The sequence below is a fragment of the Halichoeres trimaculatus genome, unplaced genomic scaffold (genome assembly GCF_033239565.1).
Source record: "Halichoeres trimaculatus isolate MK-OKI-2021-1 unplaced genomic scaffold, fHalTri1.1 fHalTri1_scaffold_99, whole genome shotgun sequence".
NCBI lineage: Eukaryota > Metazoa > Chordata > Actinopteri > Labriformes > Labridae > Halichoeres > Halichoeres trimaculatus.
In genome coordinates, this window is record NW_027437278.1 from 1 (window position 1) to 21,621 (window position 21,621).

The window sequence follows — 21,621 nt, forward strand, 5'->3', positions numbered from 1 at the left end:
GCCAACGCAGCTGCATGTCACCACCGTGAGGCTCAGCATGCCTTCCGTGAAAGGGGGAGTGTCTTCAGGTCAAACTCTAGAAAAATGTGCTGCAAATGTGGGCCTCCCGCATGGCATGCTTGCATTGGATGAAGTGTCTCCAAGCCACTCCCGTGGATTGTCCCCGGAATTTGCCAGACACTCTGGTGTGTCCCTTGCCCACTGGTGTGCTGGTTGAAATCCAGCTTGTGACAAAAATGCCTTCCGTGGAAGGGGGAGTTTTTCTTGGGGTCTAACTCTAGAAAAATGGGGCAAAGATGTATATTGCCAGGCTGGAGATGGTTACGCATCATGACCTGTGTGTGTTGTACTTTGCACGCCTGTTTGTGCCTTGGGTAGAGCAGAGAGCAGCGGGCAGCTGACCTGATGTTGCACAGCTGGCTTCATTCTATGTGCACAGATTGTGGCACAGGAGAGCAGGATTAAAACTCTGTGTGCATTGGCCGGGAATCGAACCCGGGCCTCCCGCGTGGCAGGCGAGAATTCTACCACTGAACCACCAATGCGGCCTTCCTGCAGCAAGCCTGGGCCAACGCAGCTGCATGTCACCACCGTGAGGCTCAGCATGCCTTCCGTGAAAGGGGGAGTGTCTTCAGGTCAAACTCTAGAAAAATGTGCTGCAAATGTGGGCCTCCCGCATGGCATGCTTGCATTGGATGAAGTGTCTCCAAGCCACTCCCGTGGATTGTCCCCGAAATTTGCCAGACACTCTGGTGTGTCCCTTGCCCACTGGTGTGCTGGTTGAAATCCAGCTTGTGACAAAAATGCCTTCCGTGGAAGGGGGAGTTTTTCTTGGGGTCTAACTCTAGAAAAATGGGGCAAAGATGTATATTGCCAGGCTGGAGATGGTTACGCATCATGACCTGTGTGTGCTGTACTTTGCACGCCTGTTTGTGCCTTGGGTAGAGCAGAGAGCAGCGGGCAGCTGACCTGATGTTGCACAGCTGGCTTCATTCTATGTGCACAGATTGTGGCACAGGAGAGCAGGATTAAAACTCTGTGTGCATTGGCCGGGAATCGAACCCGGGCCTCCCGCGTGGCAGGCGAGAATTCTACCACTGAACCACCAATGCGGCCTTCCCGCAGCAAGCCTGGGCCAATGCAGCTGCATGTCATCACCGTGAGGCTCAGCATGCCTTTCGTGAAAGGGGGAGTGTCTTCAGGTCAAACTCTAGAAAAATGTGCTGCAAATGTGGGCCTCCCGCATGGCATGCTTGCATTGGATGAAGTGTCTCCAAGCCACTCCCGTGGATTGTCCCCGAAATTTGCCAGACACTCTGGTGTGTCCCTTGCCCACTGGTGTGCTGGTTGAAATCCAGCTTGTGACAAAAATGCCTTCCGTGGAAGGGGGAGTTTTTCTTGGGGTCCAACTCTAGAAAAATGGGGCAAAGATGTATATTGCCAGGCTGGAGATGGTTACGCATCATGACCTGTGTTTGTTGTACTTTGCAAGCCTGTTTGTGCCTTGGGTAGAGCAGAGAGCAGCGGGCAACCGACCTGATGTTGCACAGCTGGCTTCATTCTATGTGCACAGATTGTGGCACAGGAGAGCAGGATTAAAACTCTGTGTGCATTGGCCGGGAATCGAACCCGGGCCTCCCGCGTGGCAGACGAGAATTCTACCACTGAACCACCAATGCAGCCTTCCTGCAGCAAGCCTGGGCCAACGCAGCTGCATGTCACCACCGTGAGGCTCAGCATGCCTTCCGTGAAAGGGGGAGTGTCTTCAGGTCAAACTCTAGAAAAATGTGCTGCAAATGTGGGCCTCCCGCATGGCATGCTTGCATTGGATGAAGTGTCTCCAAGCCACTCCCGTGGATTGTCCCCGGAATTTGCCAGACACTCTGGTGTGTCCCTTGCCCACTGGTGTGCTGGTTGAAATCCAGCTTGTGACAAAAATGCCTTCCGTGGAAGGGGGAGTTTTTCTTGGGGTCTAACTCTAGAAAAATGGGGCAAAGATGTATATTGCCAGGCTGGAGATGGTTACGCATCATGACCTGTGTGTGTTGTACTTTGCACGCCTGTTTGTGCCTTGGGTAGAGCAGAGAGCAGCGGGCAGCTGACCTGATGTTGCACAGCTGGCTTCATTCTATGTGCACAGATTGTGGCACAGGAGAGCAGGATTAAAACTCTGTGTGCATTGGCCGGGAATCGAACCCGGGCCTCCCGCGTGGCAGGCGAGAATTCTACCACTGAACCACCAATGCGGCCTTCCTGCAGCAAGCCTGGGCCAACGCAGCTGCATGTCACCACCGTGAGGCTCAGCATGCCTTCCGTGAAAGGGGGAGTGTCTTCAGGTCAAACTCTAGAAAAATGTGCTGCAAATGTGGGCCTCCCGCATGGCATGCTTGCATTGGATGAAGTGTCTCCAAGCCACTCCCGTGGATTGTCCCCGGAATTTGCCAGACACTCTGGTGTGTCCCTTGCCCACTGGTGTGCTGGTTGAAATCCAGCTTGTGACAAAAATGCCTTCCGTGGAAGGGGGAGTTTTTCTTGGGGTCTAACTCTAGAAAAATGGGGCAAAGATGTATATTGCCAGGCTGGAGATGGTTACGCATCATGACCTGTGTGTGTTGTACTTTGCACGCCTGTTTGTGCCTTGGGTAGAGCAGAGAGCAGCGGGCAGCTGACCTGATGTTGCACAGCTGGCTTCATTCTATGTGCACAGATTGTGGCACAGGAGAGCAGGATTAAAACTCTGTGTGCATTGGCCGGGAATCGAACCCGGGCCTCCCGCGTGGCAGGCGAGAATTCTACCACTGAACCACCAATGCGGCCTTCCTGCAGCAAGCCTGGGCCAACGCAGCTGCATGTCACCACCGTGAGGCTCAGCATGCCTTCCGTGAAAGGGGGAGTGTCTTCAGGTCAAACTCTAGAAAAATGTGCTGCAAATGTGGGCCTCCCGCATGGCATGCTTGCATTGGATGAAGTGTCTCCAAGCCACTCCCGTGGATTGTCCCCGGAATTTGCCAGACACTCTGGTGTGTCCCTTGCCCACTGGTGTGCTGGTTGAAATCCAGCTTGTGACAAAAATGCCTTCCGTGGAAGGGGGAGTTTTTCTTGGGGTCTAACTCTAGAAAAATGGGGCAAAGATGTATATTGCCAGGCTGGAGATGGTTACGCATCATGACCTGTGTGTGTTGTACTTTGCACGCCTGTTTGTGCCTTGGGTAGAGCAGAGAGCAGCGGGCAGCTGACCTGATGTTGCACAGCTGGCTTCATTCTATGTGCACAGATTGTGGCACAGGAGAGCAGGATTAAAACTCTGTGTGCATTGGCCGGGAATCGAACCCGGGCCTCCCGCGTGGCAGGCGAGAATTCTACCACTGAACCACCAATGCGGCCTTCCTGCAGCAAGCCTGGGCCAACGCAGCTGCATGTCACCACCGTGAGGCTCAGCATGCCTTCCGTGAAAGGGGGAGTGTCTTCAGGTCAAACTCTAGAAAAATGTGCTGCAAATGTGGGCCTCCCGCATGGCATGCTTGCATTGGATGAAGTGTCTCCAAGCCACTCCCGTGGATTGTCCCCGAAATTTGCCAGACACTCTGGTGTGTCCCTTGCCCACTGGTGTGCTGGTTGAAATCCAGCTTGTGACAAAAATGCCTTCCGTGGAAGGGGGAGTTTTTCTTGGGGTCTAACTCTAGAAAAATGGGGCAAAGATGTATATTGCCAGGCTGGAGATGGTTACGCATCATGACCTGTGTGTGTTGTACTTTGCACGCCTGTTTGTGCCTTGGGTAGAGCAGAGAGCAGCGGGCAGCTGACCTGATGTTGCACAGCTGGCTTCATTCTATGTGCACAGATTGTGGCACAGGAGAGCAGGATTAAAACTCTGTGTGCATTGGCCGGGAATCGAACCCGGGCCTCCCGCGTGGCAGGCGAGAATTCTACCACTGAACCACCAATGCGGCCTTCCTGCAGCAAGCCTGGGCCAACGCAGCTGCATGTCACCACCGTGAGGCTCAGCATGCCTTCCGTGAAAGGGGGAGTGTCTTCAGGTCAAACTCTAGAAAAATGTGCTGCAAATGTGGGCCTCCCGCATGGCATGCTTGCATTGGATGAAGTGTCTCCAAGCAACTCCCGTGGATTGTCCCCGGAATTTGCCAGACACTCTGGTGTGTCCCTTGCCCACTGGTGTGCTGGTTGAAATCCAGCTTGTGACAAAAATGCCTTCCGTGGAAGGGGGAGTTTTTCTTGGGGTCTAACTCTAGAAAAATGGGGCAAAGATGTATATTGCCAGGCTGGAGATGGTTACGCATCATGACCTGTGTGTGTTGTACTTTGCACGCCTGTTTGTGCCTTGGGTAGAGCAGAGAGCAGCGGGCAGCTGACCTGATGTTGCACAGCTGGCTTCATTCTATGTGCACAGATTGTGGCACAGGAGAGCAGGATTAAAACTCTGTGTGCATTGGCCGGGAATCGAACCCGGGCCTCCCGCGTGGCAGGCGAGAATTCTACCACTGAACCACCAATGCGGCCTTCCTGCAGCAAGCCTGGGCCAACGCAGCTACGTGTCACCACCGTGAGGCTCAGCATGCCTTCCGTGAAAGGGGGAGTGTCTTCAGGTCAAACTCTAGAAAAATGTGCTGCAAATGTGGGCCTCCCGCATGGCATGCTTGCATTGGATGAAGTGTCTCCAAGCCACTCCCGTGGATTGTCCCCGAAATTTGCCAGACACTCTGGTGTGTCCCTTGCCCACTGGTGTGTGGGTTGAAATCCAGCTTGTGACAAAAATGCCTTCCGTGGAAGGGGGAGTTTTTCTTGGGGTCTAACTCTAGAAAAATGGGGCAAAGATGTATATTGCCAGGCTGGAGATGGTTACGCATCATGACCTGTGTGTGTTGTACTTTGCACGCCTGTTTGTGCCTTGGGTAGAGCAGAGAGCAGCGGGCAGCTGACCTGATGTTGCACAGCTGGCTTCATTCTATGTGCACAGATTGTGGCACAGGAGAGCAGGATTAAAACTCTGTGTGCATTGGCCGGGAATCGAACCCGGGCCTCCCGCGTGGCAGGCGAGAATTCTACCACTGAACCACCAATGCAGCCTTCCTGCAGCAAGCCTGGGCCAACGCAGCTGCATGTCACCACCGTGAGGCTCAGCATGCCTTCCGTGAAAGGGGGAGTGTCTTCAGGTCAAACTCTAGAAAAATGTGCTGCAAATGTGGGCCTCCCGCATGGCATGCTTGCATTGGATGAAGTGTCTCCAAGCCACTCCCGTGGATTGTCCCCGAAATTTGCCAGACACTCTGGTGTGTCCCTTGCCCACTGGTGTGCTGGTTGAAATCCAGCTTGTGACAAAAATGCCTTCCGTGGAAGGGGGAGTTTTTCTTGGGGTCCAACTCTAGAAAAATGGGGCAAAGATGTATATTGCCAGGCTGGAGATGGTTACGCATCATGACCTGTGTGTGTTGTACTTTGCACGCCTGTTTGTGCCTTGGGTAGAGCAGAGAGCAGCGGGCAGCTGACCTGATGTTGCACAGCTGGCTTCATTCTATGTGCACAGATTGTGGCACAGGAGAGCAGGATTAAAACTCTGTGTGCATTGGCCGGGATTCGAACCCGGGCCTCCCGCGTGGCAGGCGAGAATTCTACCACTGAACCACCAATGCGGCCTTCCTGCAGCAAGCCTGGGCCAACGCAGCTGCATGTCACCACCGTGAGGCTCAGCATGCCTTCCGTGAAAGGGGGAGTGTCTTCAGGTCAAACTCTAGAAAAATGTGCTGCAAATGTGGGCCTCCCGCATGGCATGCTTGCATTGGATGAAGTGTCTCCAAGCCACTCCTGTGGATTGTCCCCGAAATTTGCCAGACACTCTGGTGTGTCCCTTGCCCACTGGTGTGCTGGTTGAAATCCAGCTTGTGACTAAAATGCCTTCCGTGGAAGGGGGAGTTTTTCTTGGGGTCTAACTCTAGAAAAATGGGGCAAAGATGTATATTGCCAGGCTGGAGATGGTTACGCATCATGACCTGTGTGTGTTGTACTTTGCACGCCTGTTTGTGCCTTGGGTAGAGCAGAGAGCAGCGGGCAGCTGACCTGATGTTGCACAGCTGGCTTCATTCTATGTGCACAGATTGTGGCACAGGAGAGCAGGATTAAAACTCTGTGTGCATTGGCCGGGAATCGAACCCGGGCCTCCCGCGTGGCAGGCGAGAATTCTACCACTGAACCACCAATGCAGCCTTCCTGCAGCAAGCCTGGGCCAACGCAGCTGCATGTCACCACCGTGAGGCTCAGCATGCCTTCCGTGAAAGGGGGAGTGTCTTCAGGTCAAACTCTAGAAAAATGTGCTGCAAATGTGGGCCTCCCGCATGGCATGCTTGCATTGGATGAAGTGTCTCCAAGCCACTCCCGTGGATTGTCCCCGAAATTTGCCAGACACTCTGGTGTGTCCCTTGCCCACTGGTGTGCTGGTTGAAATCCAGCTTGTGACAAAAATGCCTTCCGTGGAAGGGGGAGTTTTTCTTGGGGTCCAACTCTAGAAAAATGGGGCAAAGATGTATATTGCCAGGCTGGAGATGGTTACGCATCATGACCTGTGTTTGTTGTACTTTGCACGCCTGTTTGTGCCTTGGGTAGAGCAGAGAGCAGCGGGCAACCGACCTGATGTTGCACAGCTGGCTTCATTCTATGTGCACAGATTGTGGCACAGGAGAGCAGGATTAAAACTCTGTGTGCATTGGCCGGGAATCGAACCCGGGCCTCCCGCGTGGCAGACGAGAATTCTACCACTGAACCACCAATGCGGCCTTCCTGCAGCAAGCCTGGGCCAACGCAGCTGCATGTCACCACCGTGAGGCTCAGCATGCCTTCCGTGAGAGGGGGAGTGTCTTCAGGTCAAACTCTAGAAAAATGTGCTGCAAATGTGGGCCTCCCGCATGGCATGCTTGCATTGGATGAAGCGTCTCCAAGCCACTCCCGTGGATTGTCCCCGAAATTTGCCAGACACTCTGGTGTGTCCCTTGCCCACTGGTGTGCTGGTTGAAATCCAGCTTGTGACAAAAATGCCTTCCGTGGAAGGGGGAGTTTTTCTTGGGGTCCAACTCTAGAAAAATGGGGCAAAGATGTATATTGCCAGGCTGGAGATGGTTACGCATCATGACCTGTGTTTGTTGTACTTTGCACGCCTGTTTGTGCCTTGGGTAGAGCAGAGAGCAGCGGGCAACCGACCTGATGTTGCACAGCTGGCTTCATTCTATGTGCACAGATTGTGGCACAGGAGAGCAGGATTAAAACTCTGTGTGCATTGGCCGGGAATCGAACCCGGGCCTCCCGCGTGGCAGACGAGAATTCTACCACTGAACCACCAATGCGGCCTTCCTGCAGCAAGCCTGGGCCAACGCAGCTGCATGTCACCACCGTGAGGCTCAGCATGCCTTCCGTGAGAGGGGGAGTGTCTTCAGGTCAAACTCTAGAAAAATGTGCTGCAAATGTGGGCCTCCCGCATGGCATGCTTGCATTGGATGAAGTGTCTCCAAGCCACTCCCGTGGATTGTCCCCGAAATTTGCCAGACACTCTGGTGTGTCCCTTGCCCACTGGTGTGCTGGTTGAAATCCAGCTTGTGACAAAAATGCCTTCCGTGGAAGGGGGAGTTTTTCTTGGGGTCCAACTCTAGAAAAATGGGGCAAAGATGTATATTGCCAGGCTGGAGATGGTTACGCGTCATGACCTGTGTGTGTTGTACTTTGCACGCCTGTTTGTGCCTTGGGTAGAGCAGAGAGCAGCGGGCAGCTGACCTGATGTTGCACAGCTGGCTTCATTCTATGTGCACAGATTGTGGCACAGGAGAGCAGGATTAAAACTCTGTGTGCATTGGCCGGGAATCGAACCCGGGCCTCCCGCGTGGCAGGCGAGAATTCTACCACTGAACCACCAATGCAGCCTTCCTGCAGCAAGCCAGGGCCAACGCAGCTGCATGTCACCACCGTGAGGCTCAGCATGCCTTTCGTGAAAGGGGGAGTGTCTTCAGGTCAAACTCTAGAAAAATGTGCTGCAAATGTGGGCCTCCCGCATGGCATGCTTGCATTGGATGAAGTGTCTCCAAGCCACTCCCGTGGATTGTCCCCGAAATTTGCCAGACACTCTGGTGTGTCCCTTGCCCACTGGTGTGCTGGTTGAAATCCAGCTTGTGACAAAAATGCCTTCCGTGGAAGGGGGAGTTTTTCTTGGGGTCTAACTCTAGAAAAGTGGGGCAAAGATGTATATTGCCAGGCTGGAGATGGTTACGCGTCATGACCTGTGTGTGTTGTACTTTGCACGCCTGTTTGTGCCTTGGGTAGAGCAGAGAGCAGCGGGCAGCTGACCTGATGTTGCACAGCTGGCTTCATTCTATGTGCACAGATTGTGGCACAGGAGAGCAGGATTAAAACTCTGTGTGCATTGGCCGGGAATCGAACCCGGGCCTCCCGCGTGGCAGGCGAGAATTCTACCACTGAACCACCAATGCGGCCTTCCTGCAGCAAGCCTGGGCCAACGCAGCTGCATGTCACCACCGTGAGGCTCAGCATGCCTTCCGTGAAAGGGGGAGTGTCTTCAGGTCAAACTCTAGAAAAATGTGCTGCAAATGTGGGCCTCCCGCATGGCATGCTTGCATTGGATGAAGTGTCTCCAAGCCACTCCCGTGGATTGTCCCCGGAATTTGCCAGACACTCTGGTGTGTCCCTTGCCCACTGGTGTGCTGGTTGAAATCCAGCTTGTGACAAAAATGCCTTCCGTGGAAGGGGGAGTTTTTCTTGGGGTCTAACTCTAGAAAAATGGGGCAAAGATGTATATTGCCAGGCTGGAGATGGTTACGCATCATGACCTGTGTGTGTTGTACTTTGCACGCCTGTTTGTGCCTTGGGTAGAGCAGAGAGCAGCGGGCAGCTGACCTGATGTTGCACAGCTGGCTTCATTCTATGTGCACAGATTGTGGCACAGGAGAGCAGGATTAAAACTCTGTGTGCATTGGCCGGGAATCGAACCCGGGCCTCCCGCGTGGCAGGCGAGAATTCTACCACTGAACCACCAATGCGGCCTTCCTGCAGCAAGCCTGGGCCAACGCAGCTGCATGTCACCACCGTGAGGCTCAGCATGCCTTCCGTGAAAGGGGGAGTGTCTTCAGGTCAAACTCTAGAAAAATGTGCTGCAAATGTGGGCCTCCCGCATGGCATGCTTGCATTGGATGAAGTGTCTCCAAGCCACTCCCGTGGATTGTCCCCGAAATTTGCCAGACACTCTGGTGTGTCCCTTGCCCACTGGTGTGCTGGTTGAAATCCAGCTTGTGACAAAAATGCCTTCCGTGGAAGGGGGAGTTTTTCTTGGGGTCTAACTCTAGAAAAATGGGGCAAAGATGTATATTGCCAGGCTGGAGATGGTTACGCATCATGACCTGTGTGTGTTGTACTTTGCACGCCTGTTTGTGCCTTGGGTAGAGCAGAGAGCAGCGGGCAGCTGACCTGATGTTGCACAGCTGGCTTCATTCTATGTGCACAGATTGTGGCACAGGAGAGCAGGATTAAAACTCTGTGTGCATTGGCCGGGAATCGAACCCGGGCCTCCCGCGTGGCAGGCGAGAATTCTACCACTGAACCACCAATGCGGCCTTCCTGCAGCAAGCCTGGGCCAACGCAGCTGCATGTCACCACCGTGAGGCTCAGCATGCCTTCCGTGAAAGGGGGAGTGTCTTCAGGTCAAACTCTAGAAAAATGTGCTGCAAATGTGGGCCTCCCGCATGGCATGCTTGCATTGGATGAAGTGTCTCCAAGCAACTCCCGTGGATTGTCCCCGGAATTTGCCAGACACTCTGGTGTGTCCCTTGCCCACTGGTGTGCTGGTTGAAATCCAGCTTGTGACAAAAATGCCTTCCGTGGAAGGGGGAGTTTTTCTTGGGGTCTAACTCTAGAAAAATGGGGCAAAGATGTATATTGCAAGGCTGGAGATGGTTACGCATCATGACCTGTGTGTGTTGTACTTTGCACGCCTGTTTGTGCCTTGGGTAGAGCAGAGAGCAGCGGGCAGCTGACCTGATGTTGCACAGCTGGCTTCATTCTATGTGCACAGATTGTGGCACAGGAGAGCAGGATTAAAACTCTGTGTGCATTGGCCGGGAATCGAACCCGGGCCTCCCGCGTGGCAGGCGAGAATTCTACCACTGAACCACCAATGCGGCCTTCCTGCAGCAAGCCTGGGCCAACGCAGCTACGTGTCACCACCGTGAGGCTCAGCATGCCTTCCGTGAAAGGGGGAGTGTCTTCAGGTCAAACTCTAGAAAAATGTGCTGCAAATGTGGGCCTCCCGCATGGCATGCTTGCATTGGATGAAGTGTCTCCAAGCCACTCCCGTGGATTGTCCCCGAAATTTGCCAGACACTCTGGTGTGTCCCTTGCCCACTGGTGTGCTGGTTGAAATCCAGCTTGTGACAAAAATGCCTTCCGTGGAAGGGGGAGTTTTTCTTGGGGTCTAACTCTAGAAAAATGGGGCAAAGATGTATATTGCCAGGCTGGAGATGGTTACGCATCATGACCTGTGTGTGTTGTACTTTGCACGCCTGTTTGTGCCTTGGGTAGAGCAGAGAGCAGCGGGCAGCTGACCTGATGTTGCACAGCTGGCTTCATTCTATGTGCACAGATTGTGGCACAGGAGAGCAGGATTAAAACTCTGTGTGCATTGGCCGGGAATCGAACCCGGGCCTCCCGCGTGGCAGGCGAGAATTCTACCACTGAACCACCAATGCGGCCTTCCTGCAGCAAGCCTGGGCCAACGCAGCTGCATGTCACCACCGTGAGGCTCAGCATGCCTTCCGTGAAAGGGGGAGTGTCTTCAGGTCAAACTCTAGAAAAATGTGCTGCAAATGTGGGCCTCCCGCATGGCATGCTTGCATTGGATGAAGTGTCTCCAAGCAACTCCCGTGGATTGTCCCCGGAATTTGCCAGACACTCTGGTGTGTCCCTTGCCCACTGGTGTGCTGGTTGAAATCCAGCTTGTGACAAAAATGCCTTCCGTGGAAGGGGGAGTTTTTCTTGGGGTCTAACTCTAGAAAAATGGGGCAAAGATGTATATTGCAAGGCTGGAGATGGTTACGCATCATGACCTGTGTGTGTTGTACTTTGCACGCCTGTTTGTGCCTTGGGTAGAGCAGAGAGCAGCGGGCAGCTGACCTGATGTTGCACAGCTGGCTTCATTCTATGTGCACAGATTGTGGCACAGGAGAGCAGGATTAAAACTCTGTGTGCATTGGCCGGGAATCGAACCCGGGCCTCCCGCGTGGCAGGCGAGAATTCTACCACTGAACCACCAATGCGGCCTTCCTGCAGCAAGCCTGGGCCAACGCAGCTACGTGTCACCACCGTGAGGCTCAGCATGCCTTCCGTGAAAGGGGGAGTGTCTTCAGGTCAAACTCTAGAAAAATGTGCTGCAAATGTGGGCCTCCCGCATGGCATGCTTGCATTGGATGAAGTGTCTCCAAGCCACTCCCGTGGATTGTCCCCGAAATTTGCCAGACACTCTGGTGTGTCCCTTGCCCACTGGTGTGTGGGTTGAAATCCAGCTTGTGACAAAAATGCCTTCCGTGGAAGGGGGAGTTTTTCTTGGGGTCTAACTCTAGAAAAATGGGGCAAAGATGTATATTGCCAGGCTGGAGATGGTTACGCATCATGACCTGTGTGTGTTGTACTTTGCACGCCTGTTTGTGCCTTGGGTAGAGCAGAGAGCAGCGGGCAGCTGACCTGATGTTGCACAGCTGGCTTCATTCTATGTGCACAGATTGTGGCACAGGAGAGCAGGATTAAAACTCTGTGTGCATTGGCCGGGATTCGAACCCGGGCCTCCCGCGTGGCAGGCGAGAATTCTACCACTGAACCACCAATGCGGCCTTCCTGCAGCAAGCCTGGGCCAACGCAGCTGCATGTCACCACCGTGAGGCTCAGCATGCCTTCCGTGAAAGGGGGAGTGTCTTCAGGTCAAACTCTAGAAAAATGTGCTGCAAATGTGGGCCTCCCGCATGGCATGCTTGCATTGGATGAAGTGTCTCCAAGCCACTCCTGTGGATTGTCCCCGAAATTTGCCAGACACTCTGGTGTGTCCCTTGCCCACTGGTGTGCTGGTTGAAATCCAGCTTGTGACTAAAATGCCTTCCGTGGAAGGGGGAGTTTTTCTTGGGGTCTAACTCTAGAAAAATGGGGCAAAGATGTATATTGCCAGGCTGGAGATGGTTACGCATCATGACCTGTGTGTGTTGTACTTTGCACGCCTGTTTGTGCCTTGGGTAGAGCAGAGAGCAGCGGGCAGCTGACCTGATGTTGCACAGCTGGCTTCATTCTATGTGCACAGATTGTGGCACAGGAGAGCAGGATTAAAACTCTGTGTGCATTGGCCGGGAATCGAACCCGGGCCTCCCGCGTGGCAGGCGAGAATTCTACCACTGAACCACCAATGCAGCCTTCCTGCAGCAAGCCTGGGCCAACGCAGCTGCATGTCACCATCGGAGGCTCAGCATGCCTTCCGTGAAAGGGGGAGTGTCTTCAGGTCAAACTCTAGAAAAATGTGCTGCAAATGTGGGCCTCCCGCATGGCATGCTTGCATTGGATGAAGTGTCTCCAAGCCACTCCCGTGGATTGTCCCCGAAATTTGCCAGACACTCTGGTGTGTCCCTTGCCCACTGGTGTGCTGGTTGAAATCCAGCTTGTGACAAAAATGCCTTCCGTGGAAGGGGGAGTTTTTCTTGGGGTCCAACTCTAGAAAAATGGGGCAAAGATGTATATTGCCAGGCTGGAGATGGTTACGCATCATGACCTGTGTTTGTTGTACTTTGCACGCCTGTTTGTGCCTTGGGTAGAGCAGAGAGCAGCGGGCAACCGACCTGATGTTGCACAGCTGGCTTCATTCTATGTGCACAGATTGTGGCACAGGAGAGCAGGATTAAAACTCTGTGTGCATTGGCCGGGAATCGAACCCGGGCCTCCCGCGTGGCAGACGAGAATTCTACCACTGAACCACCAATGCGGCCTTCCTGCAGCAAGCCTGGGCCAACGCAGCTGCATGTCACCACCGTGAGGCTCAGCATGCCTTCCGTGAGAGGGGGAGTGTCTTCAGGTCAAACTCTAGAAAAATGTGCTGCAAATGTGGGCCTCCCGCATGGCATGCTTGCATTGGATGAAGCGTCTCCAAGCCACTCCCGTGGATTGTCCCCGAAATTTGCCAGACACTCTGGTGTGTCCCTTGCCCACTGGTGTGTGGGTTGAAATCCAGCTTGTGACAAAAATGCCTTCCGTGGAAGGCAGAGTTTTTCTTGGGGTCTAACTCTAGAAAAATGGGGCAAAGATGTATATTGGGAGGCTGGAGATGGTTACGCATCATGACCTGTGTGTGTTGTACTTTGCACGCCTGTTTGTGCCTTGGGTAGAGCAGAGAGCAGTGGGCAGCTGACCTGATGTTGCACAGCTGGCTTCATTCTATGTGCACAGATTGTGGCACAGGAGAGCAGGATTAAAACTCTGAGTGCATTGGCCGGAAATCGAACCCGGGCCACCCGCGTGGCAGGCGAGAATTCTACCACTGAACCACCAATGCGGCCTTCCTGCAGCAAGCCTGGGCCAACGCAGCTGCATGTCACCACCGTGAGGCTCAGCATGCCTTCCGTGAAAGGGGGAGTGTCTTCAGGTCAAACTCTAGAAAAATGTGCTGCAAATGTGGGCCTCCCGCATGGCATGCTTGCATTGGATGAAGTGTCTCCAAGCCACTCCTGTGGATTGTCCCCGAAATTTGCCAGACACTCTGGTGTGTCCCTTGCCCACTGGTGTGCTGGTTGAAATCCAGCTTGTGACAAAAATGCCTTCCGTGGAAGGGGGAGTTTTTCTTGGGGTCTAACTCTAGAAAAATGGGGCAAAGATGTATATTGCAAGGCTGGAGATGGTTACGCATCATGACCTGTGTGTGTTGTACTTTGCACGCCTGTTTGTGCCTTGGGTAGAGCAGAGAGCAGCGGGCAGCTGACCTGATGTTGCACAGCTGGCTTCATTCTATGTGCACAGATTGTGGCACAGGAGAGCAGGATTAAAACTCTGTGTGCATTGGCCGGGAATCGAACCCGGGCCTCCCGCGTGGCAGGCGAGAATTCTACCACTGAACCACCAATGCGGCCTTCCTGCAGCAAGCCTGGGCCAACGCAGCTACGTGTCACCACCGTGAGGCTCAGCATGCCTTCCGTGAAAGGGGGAGTGTCTTCAGGTCAAACTCTAGAAAAATGTGCTGCAAATGTGGGCCTCCCGCATGGCATGCTTGCATTGGATGAAGTGTCTCCAAGCCACTCCCGTGGATTGTCCCCGAAATTTGCCAGACACTCTGGTGTGTCCCTTGCCCACTGGTGTGTGGGTTGAAATCCAGCTTGTGACAAAAATGCCTTCCGTGGAAGGGGGAGTTTTTCTTGGGGTCTAACTCTAGAAAAATGGGGCAAAGATGTATATTGCCAGGCTGGAGATGGTTACGCATCATGACCTGTGTGTGTTGTACTTTGCACGCCTGTTTGTGCCTTGGGTAGAGCAGAGAGCAGCGGGCAGCTGACCTGATGTTGCACAGCTGGCTTCATTCTATGTGCACAGATTGTGGCACAGGAGAGCAGGATTAAAACTCTGTGTGCATTGGCCGGGAATCGAACCCGGGCCTCCCGCGTGGCAGGCGAGAATTCTACCACTGAACCACCAATGCAGCCTTCCTGCAGCAAGCCTGGGCCAACGCAGCTGCATGTCACCACGATGAGGCTCAGCATGCCTTCCGTGAAAGGGGGAGTGTCTTCAGGTCAAACTCTAGAAAAATGTGCTGCAAATGTGGGCCTCCCGCATGGCATGCTTGCATTGGATGAAGTGTCTCCAAGCCACTCCCGTGGATTGTCCCCGAAATTTGCCAGACACTCTGGTGTGTCCCTTGCCCACTGGTGTGCTGGTTGAAATCCAGCTTGTGACAAAAATGCCTTCCGTGGAAGGGGGAGTTTTTCTTGGGGTCCAACTCTAGAAAAATGGGGCAAAGATGTATATTGCCAGGCTGGAGATGGTTACGCATCATGACCTGTGTGTGTTGTACTTTGCACGCCTGTTTGTGCCTTGGGTAGAGCAGAGAGCAGCGGGCAGCTGACCTGATGTTGCACAGCTGGCTTCATTCTATGTGCACAGATTGTGGCACAGGAGAGCAGGATTAAAACTCTGTGTGCATTGGCCGGGATTCGAACCCGGGCCTCCCGCGTGGCAGGCGAGAATTCTACCACTGAACCACCAATGCGGCCTTCCTGCAGCAAGCCTGGGCCAACGCAGCTGCATGTCACCACCGTGAGGCTCAGCATGCCTTCCGTGAAAGGGGGAGTGTCTTCAGGTCAAACTCTAGAAAAATGTGCTGCAAATGTGGGCCTCCCGCATGGCATGCTTGCATTGGATGAAGTGTCTCCAAGCCACTCCTGTGGATTGTCCCCGAAATTTGCCAGACACTCTGGTGTGTCCCTTGCCCACTGGTGTGCTGGTTGAAATCCAGCTTGTGACTAAAATGCCTTCCGTGGAAGGGGGAGTTTTTCTTGGGGTCTAACTCTAGAAAAATGGGGCAAAGATGTATATTGCCAGGCTGGAGATGGTTACGCATCATGACCTGTGTGTGTTGTACTTTGCACGCCTGTTTGTGCCTTGGGTAGAGCAGAGAGCAGCGGGCAGCTGACCTGATGTTGCACAGCTGGCTTCATTCTATGTGCACAGATTGTGGCACAGGAGAGCAGGATTAAAACTCTGTGTGCATTGGCCGGGAATCGAACCCGGGCCACCCGCGTGGCAGGCGAGAATTCTACCACTGAACCACCAATGCAGCCTTCCTTCCACAAGCCTGGGCCAACGCAGCTGCATGTCACCACCGTGAGGCTCAGCATGCCTTCCGTGAAAGGGGGAGTGTCTTCAGGTCAAACTCTAGAAAAATGTGCTGCAAATGTGGGCCTCCCGCATGGCATGCTTGCATTGGATGAAGCGTCTCCAAGCCACTCCCGTGGATTGTCCCCGAAATTTGCCAGACACTCTGGTGTGTCCCTTGCCCACTGGTGTGTGGGTTGAAATCCAGCTTGTGACAAAAATGCCTTCCGTGGAAGGCAGAGTTTTTCTTGGGGTCTAACTCTAGAAAAATGGGGCAAAGATGTATATTGGGAGGCTGGAGATGGTTACGCATCATGACCTGTGTGTGTTGTACTTTGCACGCCTGTTTGTGCCTTGGGTAGAGCAGAGAGCAGTGGGCAGCTGACCTGATGTTGCACAGCTGGCTTCATTCTATGTGCACAGATTGTGGCACAGGAGAGCAGGATTAAAACTCTGAGTGCATTGGCCGGAAATCGAACCCGGGCCACCCGCGTGGCAGGCGAGAATTCTACCACTGAACCACCAATGCGGCCTTCCTGCAGCAAGCCTGGGCCAACGCAGCTGCATGTCACCACCGTGAGGCTCAGCATGCCTTCCGTGAAAGGGGGAGTGTCTTCAGGTCAAACTCTAGAAAAATGTGCTGCAAATGTGGGCCTCCCGCATGGCATGCTTGCATTGGATGAAGTGTCTCCAAGCCACTCCTGTGGATTGTCCCCGAAATTTGCCAGACACTCTGGTGTGTCCCTTGCCCACTGGTGTGCTGGTTGAAATCCAGCTTGTGACTAAAATGCCTTCCGTGGAAGGGGGAGTTTTTCTTGGGGTCTAACTCTAGAAAAATGGGGCAAAGATGTATATTGCCAGGCTGGAGATGGTTACGCATCATGACCTGTGTGTGTTGTACTTTGCACGCCTGTTTGTGCCTTGGGTAGAGCAGAGAGCAGCGGGCAGCTGACCTGATGTTGCACAGCTGGCTTCATTCTATGTGCACAGATTGTGGCACAGGAGAGCAGGATTAAAACTCTGTGTGCATTGGCCGGGAATCGAACCCGGGCCTCCCGCGTGGCAGGCGAGAATTCTACCACTGAACTACCAATGCGGCCTTCCTGCAGCAAGCCTGGGCCAACGCAGCTGCATGTCACCACCGTGAGGCTCAGCATGCCTTCCGTGAAAGGGGGAGTGTCTTCAGGTCAAACTCTAGAAAAATGTGCTGCAAATGTGGGCCTCCCGCATGGCATGCTTGCATTGGATGAAGTGTCTCCAAGCCACTCCCGTGGATTGTCCCCGAAATTTGCCAGACACTCTGGTGTGTCCCTTGCCCACTGGTGTGCTGGTTGAAATCCAGCTTGTGACAAAAATGCCTTCCGTGGAAGGGGGAGTTTTTCTTGGGGTCTAACTCTAGAAAAATGGGGCAAAGATGTATATTGCCAGGCTGGAGATGGTTACGCATCATGACCTGTGTGTGTTGTACTTTGCACGCCTGTTTGTGCCTTGGGTAGAGCAGAGAGCAGCGGGCAGCTGACCTGATGTTGCACAGCTGGCTTCATTCTATGTGCACAGATTGTGGCACAGGAGAGCAGGATTAAAACTCTGTGTGCATTGGCCGGGAATCGAACCCGGGCCTCCCGCGTGGCAGGCGAGAATTCTACCACTGAACCACCAATGCGGCCTTCCTGCAGCAAGCCTGGGCCAACGCAGCTGCATGTCACCACCGTGAGGCTCAGCATGCCTTTCGTGAAAGGGGGAGTGTCTTCAGGTCAAACTCTAGAAAAATGTGCTGCAAATGTGGGCCTCCCGCATGGCATGCTTGCATTGGATGAAGTGTCTCCAAGCCACTCCCGTGGATTGTCCCCGAAATTTGCCAGACACTCTGGTGTGTCCCTTGCCCACTGGTGTGCTGGTTGAAATCCAGCTTGTGACAAAAATGCCTTCCGTGGAAGGGGGAGTTTTTCTTGGGGTCCAACTCTAGAAAAATGGGGCAAAGATGTATATTGCCAGGCTGGAGATGGTTACGCGTCATGACCTGTGTGTGTTGTACTTTGCACGCCTGTTTGTGCCTTGGGTAGAGCAGAGAGCAGCGGGCAGCTGACCTGATGTTGCACAGCTGGCTTCATTCTATGTGCACAGATTGTGGCACAGGAGAGCAGGATTAAAACTCTGTGTGCATTGGCCGGGAATCGAACCCGGGCCTCCCGCGTGGCAGGCGAGAATTCTACCACTGAACCACCAATGCAGCCTTCCTGCAGCAAGCCAGGGCCAACGCAGCTGCATGTCACCACCGTGAGGCTCAGCATGCCTTTCGTGAAAGGGGGAGTGTCTTCAGGTCAAACTCTAGAAAAATGTGCTGCAAATGTGGGCCTCCCGCATGGCATGCTTGCATTGGATGAAGTGGCTCCAAGCCACTCCCGTGGATTGTCCCCGAAATTTGCCAGACACTCTGGTGTGTCCCTTGCCCACTGGTGTGCTGGTTGAAATCCAGCTTGTGACAAAAATGCCTTCCGTGGAAGGGGGAGTTTTTCTTGGGGTCTAACTCTAGAAAAATGGGGCAAAGATGTATATTGCCAGGCTGGAGATGGTTACGCATCATGACCTGTGTGTGTTGTACTTTGCACGCCTGTTTGTGCCTTGGGTAGAGCAGAGAGCAGCGGGCAGCTGACCTGATGTTGCACAGCTGGCTTCATTCTATGTGCACAGATTGTGGCACAGGAGAGCAGGATTAAAACTCTGTGTGCATTGGCCGGGATTCGAACCCGGGCCTCCCGCGTGGCAGGCGAGAATTCTACCACTGAACCACCAATGCGGCCTTCCTGCAGCAAGCCTGGGCCAACGCAGCTGCATGTCACCACCGTGAGGCTCAGCATGCCTTCCGTGAAAGGGGGAGTGTCTTCAGGTCAAACTCTAGAAAAATGTGCTGCAAATGTGGGCCTCCCGCATGGCATGCTTGCATTGGATGAAGTGTCTCCAAGCCACTCCCGTGGATTGTCCCCGAAATTTGCCAGACACTCTGGTGTGTCCCTTGCCCACTGGTGTGCTGGTTGAAATCCAGCTTGTGACAAAAATGCCTTCCGTGGAAGGGGGAGTTTTTCTTGGGGTCTAACTCTAGAAAAATGGGGCAAAGATGTATATTGCCAGGCTGGAGATGGTTACGCATCATGACCTGTGTTTGTTGTACTTTGCACGCCTGTTTGTGCCTTGGGTAGAGCAGAGAGCAGCAGGCAACCGACCTGATGTTGCACAGCTGGCTTCATTCTATGTGCACAGATTGTGGCACAGGAGAGCAGGATTAAAACTCTGTGTGCATTGGCCGGGAATCGAACCCGGGCCTCCCGCGTGGCAGGCGAGAATTCTACCACTGAACCACCAATGCAGCCTTCCTGCAGCAAGCCTGGGCCAACGCAGCTGCATGTCACCACCGTGAGGCTCAGCATGCCTTCCGTGAAAGGGGGAGTGTCTTCAGGTCAAACTCTAGAAAAATGTGCTGCAAATGTGGGCCTCCCGCATGGCATGCTTGCATTGGATGAAGTGTCTCCAAGCCACTCTCGGGATTGTCCCCGAAATTTGCCAGACACTCTGGTGTGTCCCTTGCCCACTGGTGTGCTGGTTGAAATCCAGCTTGTGACAAAAATGCCTTCCGTGGAAGGGGGAGTTTTTCTTGGGGTCCAACTCTAGAAAAATGGGGCAAAGATGTATATTGCCAGGCTGGAGATGGTTACGCATCATGACCTGTGTTTGTTGTACTTTGCACGCCTGTTTGTGCCTTGGGGAGAGCAGAGAGCAGCGGGCAACCGACCTGATGTTGCACAGCTGGCTTCATTCTATGTGCACAGATTGTGGCACAGGAGAGCAGGATTAAAACTCTGTGTGCATTGGCCGGGAATCGAACCCGGGCCTCCCGCGTGGCAGGCGAGAATTCTACCACTGAACCACCAATGCGGCCTTCCTGCAGCAAGCCTGGGCCAACGCAGCTGCATGTCACCACCGTGAGGCTCAGCATGCCTTCTGTGAAAGGGGGAGTGTCTTCAGGTCAAACTCTAGAAAAATGTGCTGCAAATGTGGGCCTCCCGCATGGCATGCTTGCATTGGATGAAGTGTCTCCAAGCCACTCCCGTGGATTGTCCCCGGAATTTGCCAGACACTCTGGTGTGTCCCTTGCCCACTGGTGTGCTGGTTGAAATCCAGCTTGTGACAAAAATGCCTTCCGTGGAAGGGGGAGTTTTTCTTGGGGTCTAACTCTAGAAAAATGGGGCAAAGATGTATATTGCCAGGCTGGAGATGGTTACGCATCATGACCTGTGTGTGTTGTACTTTGCACGCCTGTTTGTGCCTTGGGTAGAGCAGAGAGCAGCGGGCAGCTGACCTGATGTTGCACAGCTGGCTTCATTCTATGTGCACAGATTGTGGCACAGGAGAGCAGGATTAAAACTCTGTGTGCATTGGCCGGGAATCGAACCCGGGCCTCCCGCGTGGCAGGCGAGAATTCTACCACTGAACCACCAATGCGGCCTTCCTGCAGCAAGCCTGGGCCAACGCAGCTGCATGTCACCACCGTGAGGCTCAGCATGCCTTCCGTGAAAGGGGGAGTGTCTTCAGGTCAAACTCTAGAAAAATGTGCTGCAAATGTGGGCCTCCCGCATGGCATGCTTGCATTGGATGAAGTGTCTCCAAGCCACTCCCGTGGATTGTCCCCGAAATTTGCCAGACACTCTGGTGCGTCCCTTGCCCACTGGTGTGCTGGTTGAAATCCAGCTTGTGACAAAAATGCCTTCCGTGGAAGGGGGAGTTTTTCTTGGGGTCTAACTCTAGAAAAATGGGGCAAAGATGTATATTGCCAGGCTGGAGATGGTTACGCATCATGACCTGTGTGTGCTGTACTTTGCACGCCTGTTTGTGCCTTGGGTAGAGCAGAGAGCAGCGGGCAGCTGACCTGATGTTGCACAGCTGGCTTCATTCTATGTGCACAGATTGTGGCACAGGAGAGCAGGATTAAAACTCTGTGTGCATTGGCCGGGAATCGAACCCGGGCCTCCCGCGTGGCAGGCGAGAATTCTACCACTGAACCACCAATGCGGCCTTCCCGCAGCAAGCCTGGGCCAATGCAGCTGCATGTCATCACCGTGAGGCTCAGCATGCCTTTCGTGAAAGGGGGAGTGTCTTCAGGTCAAACTCTAGAAAAATGTGCTGCAAATGTGGGCCTCCCGCATGGCATGCTTGCATTGGATGAAGTGTCTCCAAGCCACTCCCGTGGATTGTCCCCGAAATTTGCCAGACACTCTGGTGTGTCCCTTGCCCACTGGTGTGCTGGTTGAAATCCAGCTTGTGACAAAAATGCCTTCCGTGGAAGGGGGAGTTTTTCTTGGGGTCTAACTCTAGAAAAATGGGGCAAAGATGTATATTGCCAGGCTGGAGATGGTTACGCATCATGACCTGTGTGTGTTGTACTTTGCACGCCTGTTTGTGCCTTGGGTAGAGCAGAGAGCAGCGGGCAGCTGACCTGATGTTGCACAGCTGGCTTCATTCTATGTGCACAGATTGTGGCACAGGAGAGCAGGATTAAAACTCTGTGTGCATTGGCCGGGAATCGAACCCGGGCCTCCCGCGTGGCAGGCGAGAATTCTACCACTGAACCACCAATGCGGCCTTCCTGCAGCAAGCCTGGGCCAACGCAGCTGCATGTCACCACCGTGAGGCTCAGCATGCCTTCCGTGAAAGGGGGAGTGTCTTCAGGTCAAACTC

General features: G+C 53.7%; 30 non-coding genes across 30 annotated transcripts; all 30 read right to left on the reverse strand.

Annotated features, from left to right (window-relative positions):
• Positions 1 to 474: 474 nt before the first annotated feature.
• On the reverse strand, positions 475 to 545 carry trnag-gcc (transfer RNA glycine (anticodon GCC)). Its single transcript has one exon. It is a non-coding gene; the product is annotated as a tRNA-Gly (tRNA).
• A 496-nt stretch (positions 546 to 1,041) lies between these two features.
• On the reverse strand, positions 1,042 to 1,112 carry trnag-gcc (transfer RNA glycine (anticodon GCC)). Its single transcript has one exon. It is a non-coding gene; the product is annotated as a tRNA-Gly (tRNA).
• Positions 1,113 to 2,175: 1,063 nt separating this feature from the next.
• Positions 2,176 to 2,246, reverse strand: trnag-gcc (transfer RNA glycine (anticodon GCC)). Its single transcript has one exon. It is a non-coding gene; the product is annotated as a tRNA-Gly (tRNA).
• A 496-nt stretch (positions 2,247 to 2,742) lies between these two features.
• Positions 2,743 to 2,813, reverse strand: trnag-gcc (transfer RNA glycine (anticodon GCC)). Its single transcript has one exon. It is a non-coding gene; the product is annotated as a tRNA-Gly (tRNA).
• A 496-nt stretch (positions 2,814 to 3,309) lies between these two features.
• trnag-gcc (transfer RNA glycine (anticodon GCC)) lies at positions 3,310 to 3,380 on the reverse strand. Its single transcript has one exon. It is a non-coding gene; the product is annotated as a tRNA-Gly (tRNA).
• A 496-nt stretch (positions 3,381 to 3,876) lies between these two features.
• On the reverse strand, positions 3,877 to 3,947 carry trnag-gcc (transfer RNA glycine (anticodon GCC)). Its single transcript has one exon. It is a non-coding gene; the product is annotated as a tRNA-Gly (tRNA).
• Positions 3,948 to 4,443: 496 nt separating this feature from the next.
• trnag-gcc (transfer RNA glycine (anticodon GCC)) lies at positions 4,444 to 4,514 on the reverse strand. Its single transcript has one exon. It is a non-coding gene; the product is annotated as a tRNA-Gly (tRNA).
• A 496-nt stretch (positions 4,515 to 5,010) lies between these two features.
• Positions 5,011 to 5,081, reverse strand: trnag-gcc (transfer RNA glycine (anticodon GCC)). Its single transcript has one exon. It is a non-coding gene; the product is annotated as a tRNA-Gly (tRNA).
• Positions 5,082 to 5,577: 496 nt separating this feature from the next.
• trnag-gcc (transfer RNA glycine (anticodon GCC)) lies at positions 5,578 to 5,648 on the reverse strand. Its single transcript has one exon. It is a non-coding gene; the product is annotated as a tRNA-Gly (tRNA).
• Positions 5,649 to 6,144: 496 nt separating this feature from the next.
• Positions 6,145 to 6,215, reverse strand: trnag-gcc (transfer RNA glycine (anticodon GCC)). The gene has a single exon. It is a non-coding gene; the product is annotated as a tRNA-Gly (tRNA).
• A 1,630-nt stretch (positions 6,216 to 7,845) lies between these two features.
• trnag-gcc (transfer RNA glycine (anticodon GCC)) lies at positions 7,846 to 7,916 on the reverse strand. Its single transcript has one exon. It is a non-coding gene; the product is annotated as a tRNA-Gly (tRNA).
• Positions 7,917 to 8,412: 496 nt separating this feature from the next.
• Positions 8,413 to 8,483, reverse strand: trnag-gcc (transfer RNA glycine (anticodon GCC)). The gene has a single exon. It is a non-coding gene; the product is annotated as a tRNA-Gly (tRNA).
• Positions 8,484 to 8,979: 496 nt separating this feature from the next.
• On the reverse strand, positions 8,980 to 9,050 carry trnag-gcc (transfer RNA glycine (anticodon GCC)). The gene has a single exon. It is a non-coding gene; the product is annotated as a tRNA-Gly (tRNA).
• Positions 9,051 to 9,546: 496 nt separating this feature from the next.
• On the reverse strand, positions 9,547 to 9,617 carry trnag-gcc (transfer RNA glycine (anticodon GCC)). Its single transcript has one exon. It is a non-coding gene; the product is annotated as a tRNA-Gly (tRNA).
• A 496-nt stretch (positions 9,618 to 10,113) lies between these two features.
• On the reverse strand, positions 10,114 to 10,184 carry trnag-gcc (transfer RNA glycine (anticodon GCC)). The gene has a single exon. It is a non-coding gene; the product is annotated as a tRNA-Gly (tRNA).
• Positions 10,185 to 10,680: 496 nt separating this feature from the next.
• trnag-gcc (transfer RNA glycine (anticodon GCC)) lies at positions 10,681 to 10,751 on the reverse strand. Its single transcript has one exon. It is a non-coding gene; the product is annotated as a tRNA-Gly (tRNA).
• A 496-nt stretch (positions 10,752 to 11,247) lies between these two features.
• On the reverse strand, positions 11,248 to 11,318 carry trnag-gcc (transfer RNA glycine (anticodon GCC)). Its single transcript has one exon. It is a non-coding gene; the product is annotated as a tRNA-Gly (tRNA).
• A 496-nt stretch (positions 11,319 to 11,814) lies between these two features.
• trnag-gcc (transfer RNA glycine (anticodon GCC)) lies at positions 11,815 to 11,885 on the reverse strand. The gene has a single exon. It is a non-coding gene; the product is annotated as a tRNA-Gly (tRNA).
• Positions 11,886 to 12,381: 496 nt separating this feature from the next.
• Positions 12,382 to 12,452, reverse strand: trnag-gcc (transfer RNA glycine (anticodon GCC)). Its single transcript has one exon. It is a non-coding gene; the product is annotated as a tRNA-Gly (tRNA).
• A 1,629-nt stretch (positions 12,453 to 14,081) lies between these two features.
• trnag-gcc (transfer RNA glycine (anticodon GCC)) lies at positions 14,082 to 14,152 on the reverse strand. Its single transcript has one exon. It is a non-coding gene; the product is annotated as a tRNA-Gly (tRNA).
• Positions 14,153 to 14,648: 496 nt separating this feature from the next.
• trnag-gcc (transfer RNA glycine (anticodon GCC)) lies at positions 14,649 to 14,719 on the reverse strand. Its single transcript has one exon. It is a non-coding gene; the product is annotated as a tRNA-Gly (tRNA).
• Positions 14,720 to 15,215: 496 nt separating this feature from the next.
• On the reverse strand, positions 15,216 to 15,286 carry trnag-gcc (transfer RNA glycine (anticodon GCC)). Its single transcript has one exon. It is a non-coding gene; the product is annotated as a tRNA-Gly (tRNA).
• Positions 15,287 to 17,483: 2,197 nt separating this feature from the next.
• trnag-gcc (transfer RNA glycine (anticodon GCC)) lies at positions 17,484 to 17,554 on the reverse strand. Its single transcript has one exon. It is a non-coding gene; the product is annotated as a tRNA-Gly (tRNA).
• Positions 17,555 to 18,050: 496 nt separating this feature from the next.
• On the reverse strand, positions 18,051 to 18,121 carry trnag-gcc (transfer RNA glycine (anticodon GCC)). The gene has a single exon. It is a non-coding gene; the product is annotated as a tRNA-Gly (tRNA).
• Positions 18,122 to 18,617: 496 nt separating this feature from the next.
• trnag-gcc (transfer RNA glycine (anticodon GCC)) lies at positions 18,618 to 18,688 on the reverse strand. Its single transcript has one exon. It is a non-coding gene; the product is annotated as a tRNA-Gly (tRNA).
• Positions 18,689 to 19,184: 496 nt separating this feature from the next.
• On the reverse strand, positions 19,185 to 19,255 carry trnag-gcc (transfer RNA glycine (anticodon GCC)). The gene has a single exon. It is a non-coding gene; the product is annotated as a tRNA-Gly (tRNA).
• A 495-nt stretch (positions 19,256 to 19,750) lies between these two features.
• trnag-gcc (transfer RNA glycine (anticodon GCC)) lies at positions 19,751 to 19,821 on the reverse strand. Its single transcript has one exon. It is a non-coding gene; the product is annotated as a tRNA-Gly (tRNA).
• A 496-nt stretch (positions 19,822 to 20,317) lies between these two features.
• On the reverse strand, positions 20,318 to 20,388 carry trnag-gcc (transfer RNA glycine (anticodon GCC)). Its single transcript has one exon. It is a non-coding gene; the product is annotated as a tRNA-Gly (tRNA).
• Positions 20,389 to 20,884: 496 nt separating this feature from the next.
• On the reverse strand, positions 20,885 to 20,955 carry trnag-gcc (transfer RNA glycine (anticodon GCC)). Its single transcript has one exon. It is a non-coding gene; the product is annotated as a tRNA-Gly (tRNA).
• A 496-nt stretch (positions 20,956 to 21,451) lies between these two features.
• trnag-gcc (transfer RNA glycine (anticodon GCC)) lies at positions 21,452 to 21,522 on the reverse strand. The gene has a single exon. It is a non-coding gene; the product is annotated as a tRNA-Gly (tRNA).
• Between the last annotated feature and the right edge of the window lie 99 nt (positions 21,523 to 21,621).